Here is a 6987-nt window from a genome sequence, read left to right as displayed (position 1 = left end):
TTGCAGTAGGAATCCTGACCATCCAAGCGGCAGCATCTGGAATGAACTCCCGAAGGCGGCTGTGGGCGCTGCATCCCCAGGACCAAATGCAGAAAGACCTACCCTGACTGGTGAGGCCGGATCAGAAGGGCCAGCTTTCCTGAATCTGACAACCCCTCCTTCATGGCAAAATGGCAATGGATTCCATAATGAGGGCACTTTTAGTTCACGGTCATAGCAAAATTACAAAAAAACAACATAATCTATTCAGACGTTGGGGCACATACAGAAAGTCCAGGGACAGAGGAACAGATTAATCGGCGGTACAAACACGGACTGCCGGTTGGGGACCCTCTACAAATCAGCTTCATGTCTGCACCAGCCACGGGCACCTTAAAAAGCCACAACTGGGGGAAAAGGGGGCATGGCTCTAGATTAATAAAAGTCAGGAGATATAACAATCAAATACCATACGTGAACCTTGTGTAAGTCCTGATTGGAGAAGCCATCGGTAAACAGACTTTTTTAAACTACTGGGGACATTTGATTCTGATGGTGGCATTAATTTCATTAGGTAAGATTATAACATGGTGGTCATGTAAGAAACTGTCCTTGTGTTCGAGACAGCGGTGTACTGGTAAATGTTTAACAACCAGTTCTGTGGGATAGGGAGGTGGAGGGGAGCCCTGGTTTGTGGTGTGTGCCAATTCCCATGGTGTAAACTCTCCCACCGTGGCCAATTTCAAGCCACCAACCTGATGTCCCTGAACACGGAGTTGGAAGAGATGCGCCTGTCAGGTCCTAGCCGCTGAAATCAGCGGCTCTGGCACACCCTTGGTTTTAGAGCCGCACGCTGAAGTATGTACAGGCGAAATGAAAAGGTATCTGGCATGTGTTTTGAAATAATTTAGTAAATATTTTTTAAAGTTTTAAAAGTAAAGCTCACGCCTGTAATCCCAGAACACTTGAGGTCAGGAGTTCGAGACCAGCCTAGACAACATGGTGAAATCCCAACTCTACTAAAAATACAAAAATCAGCCGGGTTGGTGGCACTCACCTGCAGTAATCCCAGCTACTTGGGAGGCTGAGGCAAGAGAATCACTTAAACCCGGGAGGTGGAGGCTACAGTGAACTGAGATCACACCATTGTACTCCAGCCTGGGTGACAGAGCAAGACTCTGTCTCAAAAAAAAAAAAAAAAAAGCAGATGAAACAAATGGGATGCAATATTGATAATTGTTGAATCTGGGTAATTCAGATATGGGTGTTTATTAATACTATTATTCTTTATTGTGTATATTTGAACATTTCACAGTAAAACATTTAAACTTGTGATTATCTTCTATATAGGAGGAAGGCTGTTAGTCCAAGAATTCTGGGTGTTCAGATTGATTTCCAGATCTCTAACTCTGCAGCTTCCCAGCAGTCTGGAGGTAAGGAATGGGAGCCACACGCCTTAATCCGTCTTCTGATTATCAATGGGTCATAACCAAGGTTACTCTACAGACCTGGTGCCAGGTGAAGGGTGGAAAGAAAGCCCTAAAAAGAAAAAGAAACCTGTGTCCTGGTTGGCAACCCTCGTTATACCATCTGCTACCAGTGTGATGATCTCAGGCAACTTCACTGGACTCCCTGAGGCTGTTTTCTCATTGGCAAAATAAGGGTACTAATAGCTTATGGTAAAGATTAAATGCATTGTGTAGGCACAGCTCTTGAGGTGTTCCGTGACACACAGTAGGATGCTCAGTAAATACTGGCTTCCTTCCTTCCCATAGGCATCTGATAGGGGTTACAGGGGCATGAGTGAGCTGTTAAATATACAGTCCCCAGCCGGGCTCGGTGGCTCACACCTGTAATTCTAGCACTTTGGGAGGCCAAGGCGGGTGGATCACAAGGTCAGGAGATCAAGACCATCCTGGCTAACACGATGAAACCCGATCTCTACTAAAAATACAAAAAAAAATAGCAAGGCTTGGTGGCGCGCCCCTGTAGTCCCAGCTACTCAAGAGGCTGAGGCAGGAGGATCACTTGAACCCAGGAGGTGAAGGTTGCAGTGTGCCGAGATCACATCTCTGCACTCCAGCCTGGGCGAAAGAGTGAAACTGTCTCAAAAAAAAAAAAAAAAAAATGCAGCCCCCATCTAAAGGCAAAGATCGCTCTTCACCTGAGAATGTGGGTCCCATGTTGCCATATCTCCCATTTCTCAAGAGAAGCTGGAGATCTAGCTTCTTATGTGAAATCTCCCAGTCTTGAGAGAGTATCAACACATTTATGAACTTGAAAACACACTAGGCAGGCCAAGCAAAACACCGCCGCAGACCAAGTCGCACCAGTGTGCGACTTCTGGTTCCAACCATAGATCAAGATGAAGCACTAACAATCACGAAAGCCTTACTCAACATTCACCGAAGCTGGGCGGTGCTCAGAAGACCTGTGCTCAGAAGCCTTCACACGCCTCATCAACTGATTCCTCATGACATCTCTATGATCCACTTGAACAGATGAGGAAACTGAGGCTCAGGGAGGCAAAGAGACCTGTCAGGGCCAGGAACAAACGCAGGTCTTTAAGGAGCAAATGCCAGTCCCAGAGAAGAGCAGGAACTTGTCCAGGGCTGCAAATAATGTGGCTGGCTGGCTGGGACTGAGCAATTTCCCATTCCCTCCCTGGTCAGGGTGAACAGCCTTGGAGGAGATAGACGCCTGTCAGAACTGCCCAGCCAACCCTGACACAATGCAGGCCATGGCGGCAGGGGAAGAAACTACCTTTTATCTCCTTGAAAAATGCATGGATAGGCATTAAGAATGTTCTAAACCCCAATTAGCCAGGTGTGGTGGCGGGTGCCTGTAATCCCAGCTACTCAGGAGGTAGAGGCAGGAGACTTGCTTGAGCCTGGGACGCAGAGATTGCAGCGAGCCGAGATCACGACATGGCACTACAGCCTGGGCGACAAGAGCAAGACTCCATCTCAAAAAGAAAAAAAAAAAAAAAGAATTTTCTAGACCCAGAGCCTAATGCCCCCAGTTTCTCCACCTCACAAATCTGGGAAATTGGACTAGAAACCCCAGTTACCACCCGACCAGACACTCTTACCAGGCGCTTCCAGGACTGAGCTGGAGACACATCCAGCCACATGGCTTGGGACCTACTCCCTGAGAGCTGGTGACAACTTAGACACGCTGAATGTGATGCTTTCTGATTAAAAACTTGGCTGGGTTTCCCTTCCTCGGTGAATTTTCCTAGTTATTAAGGAGGGAGAACTAACTGTAAAAATGGGCCGCTCAGGAAGTTAAGGAACTGGTCCCTTCAAGAAAGATGTATTCAGATTCCATTATGTGTGAGGTACTCACGGCATTGGGTACAGAGAGGGATATGGAGTGGAGGGCCCTGCCTCGGATTTTGAGGGTTTCTAGTAACCCCCAGGAGGAACCTACAGAAACCCCATGAGCTTCCCCTTCTGAACACGGACATTAATTCTGACATGTGAAAGACTTTCATCCATTGAACAGCATTGTGCTGGCTCAGTGCCCAGACCACCTGCTTCCAAACGCTGGCCGTGCTGCTCACTGACTGTGTGACTTTAGAGAATCCACTCGACCTCGCTGGGCCTCAGTTTCTCCACATGTAAAATGGGAATAACAATAGTCTTAGGTATGTGACAGGGTTGTTAATATGTCTTATAGCAGTTTTAGGGCCACACTGGGGCTTCCCCTCCTGTAAATGGGACTAATAACAGTATCTACTTACCAGAGCTGTGACCAGGATTCCAGGAGTTAATGCAAAGGAACAAAGCACTTGAGACGGTGGCTGGTATACAGGAAGCACCAGACACACACACACTTTTTTTTTTTTTTTTTTTTTTTTTTTTTTTTTGAGACTTCTCTTGTTGCCCAGGCTGGAGTTCAGTGGCACAACCTCGGCTCACCACAACCTCCGCCTCCCAGGTTCAAGTGATTCTCCTGCCTCAGCCTCCCGAGTAGCTGGGATTACAGGCATGCACCACCACACCTGGCTAATTTTGTATTTTTAGTAGAGACGGGGTTTCATCATGTTGGTCAGGCTGGTCTCAAACTCTGGACCTCAGGTGATTCACCCATCTTGGCCTCCCAAAGTGCTGGGATTACAGGTGTGAGTCACTGCGCCCGGCCCAGGTGCACTCTTACTACTGATATTAAAGAGCTGTTGACAATTTGACTTGCTGGTTAATTTGCATTGATATCTCCACAGTTGGGCTATTCTTAAAAGTTAGAAGAGCGTTTCCTCCAAGAGACTTTCTCATTAAGAATTTCCACTGACTCAGAGCAAAGGGCTCCTCCTCTCCATCATCACGGATGAGAGAGACCTTCCAGTCAGTGGTTCCAGTTCTCTCCCTCCTGGTCTCAGCTTGGTCCCGCTCGTGGGGCTCACTCACACCCACTCATATGCATCTCCCAGCACCCCAGGAGAAGGTGAGCCAGGTAACGTTGTCCACACCTGATGGATACAAAACTGAAGGTCCTGTAGCTTCCCAAAGGTCCAGTGTCATGTGCTTTGGGACGGGGGGGCTTAAGCACAAACACCTGAGTCCCAGGCTCAGGGTGGTATTCGAGCCAGGGATGTGGCTCTGGAGTCCCAGGCCCACCACGTTCTTTAAGCAAGTCACCTTGGTGTCTTCATCTGTAAAACGGGGGTGACAACAGTACCTACTGCCTAGATTTGTTGCAAGGATTGAATGAGTTCACACTGAGCACGATGCCTGCCACACCAGGGCACATTTGAGTGGCACGATGCCTCCTAGGTAGCCTAGCAGAGTCTTGGTCTACGCCTGGTAGCCTAGCAAATCTTCCAGTTAGAGCCCCCTGTCACTCTTGAAAACATCCTGGTTTGGAAGAAAATTATATGGCCATCCTAACATAATTGCCTGTTGCCATCTAAATTATTATTATTGTTATTATTATTATTTTCCATCATACCACAATGAGTCGCCAGGAAGTGAACATGTTGCCTCAAAATAGGTCAGCACTTCAGTGCCACTCTTAAACCCAGGTGAGAGTGGCCCTTGCTCTGGTCCCCCCGAGTCTGGCCCTCCTCCAGCTAACTTCTCATCACAGGGAGGGAAGACCATGGGAACGAGCAGACATGCCCACCAGGAGCTTGTGCCACCTCCACTAGAGCATACTCTGAATTCCCAGGCCCCTGGAGTTCCCTGCACAGATGGCCCTGAGCCCACTGCCAGGACCTATGTGGGTCTCTTCCCCAGATCCCGCCTGAAGAGAGAGTGTACCATGAGTGTGCCGAGCCCTAAGCCTGAGGAGTGACCAAGGGACAGAGCTTGCACGTGCAGACTGAGATGTTCACAAGTGTGCACAAGGCCCTTGAAGGACAGTTCAGAGGCGGAGGTGGGAAAAGGTAGGGGGCAGGGGCACAGGCCAGGCACTAGCGGCCCCTCTCCCTGCGCCACCAGCTCCAGGGCAAGGTCTGAGGAGTATGAGAAAGCCACACTCAAAGCCAGCTTCCCGCCTTGCTAGGAAAGTGGATTCATCAAGATAGAGGAATAAAACATATTTTATTTTGCATTTTGTTAGCTTGATTTATAACCTGCAAATATTTGGACATATGGTATGTGAACCTCCCTCCATCTGTACTCTTGCCCAGCCCCACAAATCCCTGTCACCTTCCGCCCGGTCCCAATACCAAGTGTTTACTGAGCCCCTCCTCTGTTCTGAGCCCAGGGGACTCCAGGGCACCATCTCCAGCGCCCAGACATGATGGCCTCTGTAGGAGCAAACCTCATACTCCAAAATCAGTGAAGAACTGGCGTCAGGGGTGAGGGCATAGACCTGGTCCTTGCCTCTGCTCCCAACCCCTAGGGAGGTGAGGTAGGTCCTTCCCTTTCTGGGCCTTAGTTTTGCTGTTTAGGTAAGAGGCCCCTCTAGCTCTGAGCAGTCTGGAGGGTCAGGGGCACACAGAATCAGATCAGTGACCTGAGAGGGCGTGGCCTGGGCTTGGGCAGACAGTTCTTAGGGGTTACTGTGGTGTGGAATTGAGCTTTCTGGACTAGCCAAGCAGTCCATTCCATTCCATTCATTTATTCCTTCCACAAACATGGCAGCCACCCCTCTGTGCCCGAAATCAACAAGAGGCTGAATCCGCCTAGTATGGGAGGATAATTAGAACAAGCACTCAGAAAACCAAATGCTAAGCGACACTTGGTGAGTGGGCAAGAGAACTTCCCTAAACTCCTCCTGTCCTCCCAATCTCGGCGTCTTAAGCCCACTTCTCGGATGAGAAAACGGAGGCGCAGAGTCAAGACCCTGCCGCCTGAGGCGCGCCCAGATCTTGTGGCTAGCCAGAAGCAAGGTTTCGGATTCCCACTGTCTCGGGCCGCTGTCCCAAGCTGCCCGAAGTGGTGAGGCCCCGTCCAACTCCCGGAAGGCTGTAGGGAGGTGAGCGCCAGGGAGTGGCTGGGCCGCTAGACTCGGGGGCCAGGAGGCAGGGAGGGGCCGGGCAGGGGGCGGCCGGGCGACGTCCAGCGCCCCGGTGCGCGGCCCGGGACACCCGGAGCGCCAGCGCCTGGGCGCGCGCGAGTGGCAGCAGCGCTCCGGTGGGTCCGCCGCGATCCAGTCGGGGTCTGGGCTCCAGGCGCCGGCGGGGGGCGGTGGCGGGGGCGGCGAGGGCCGCGCTGCAGTGCACGCAGCGTCGGTTTGGGGGAGCTGTGCCCGCCTGTCCCCGAGGCCGGGGCGGCGACCGGACAGCTGGGTCGCCGCGCCTCTAGCCGGGCCGGGCTCGGCGGCGCGCAGCCAGGCGTGCTTGGAGCGGGCTCGGGCCCCAAGTCCTCCCAGACGCCTGGCCGGGGAGGCCCCCGGAGCAGCCCAGTCCCGCGGGCTAGGGCGGCAGCCGCCGCCGCTCCGGCCCGCCCCCGGGGGGTGTCCCGGGCCGCTGGGCCCGCCCAGGTAACCCCATCCTCGGCCCGCCCCCGGCCCGCCCCCCCGGCCGCCCGCCCGCCCGCCCGCCCGCCTCCGCCGCCGCCG

This window comes from Saimiri boliviensis, chromosome 11, assembly GCF_048565385.1.
Source record: "Saimiri boliviensis isolate mSaiBol1 chromosome 11, mSaiBol1.pri, whole genome shotgun sequence".
Taxonomy (NCBI): domain Eukaryota; kingdom Metazoa; phylum Chordata; class Mammalia; order Primates; family Cebidae; genus Saimiri; species Saimiri boliviensis.
The sequence above is the reverse complement of the archived record's forward strand: the minus strand, read 5'-3'. Positions refer to the sequence as shown.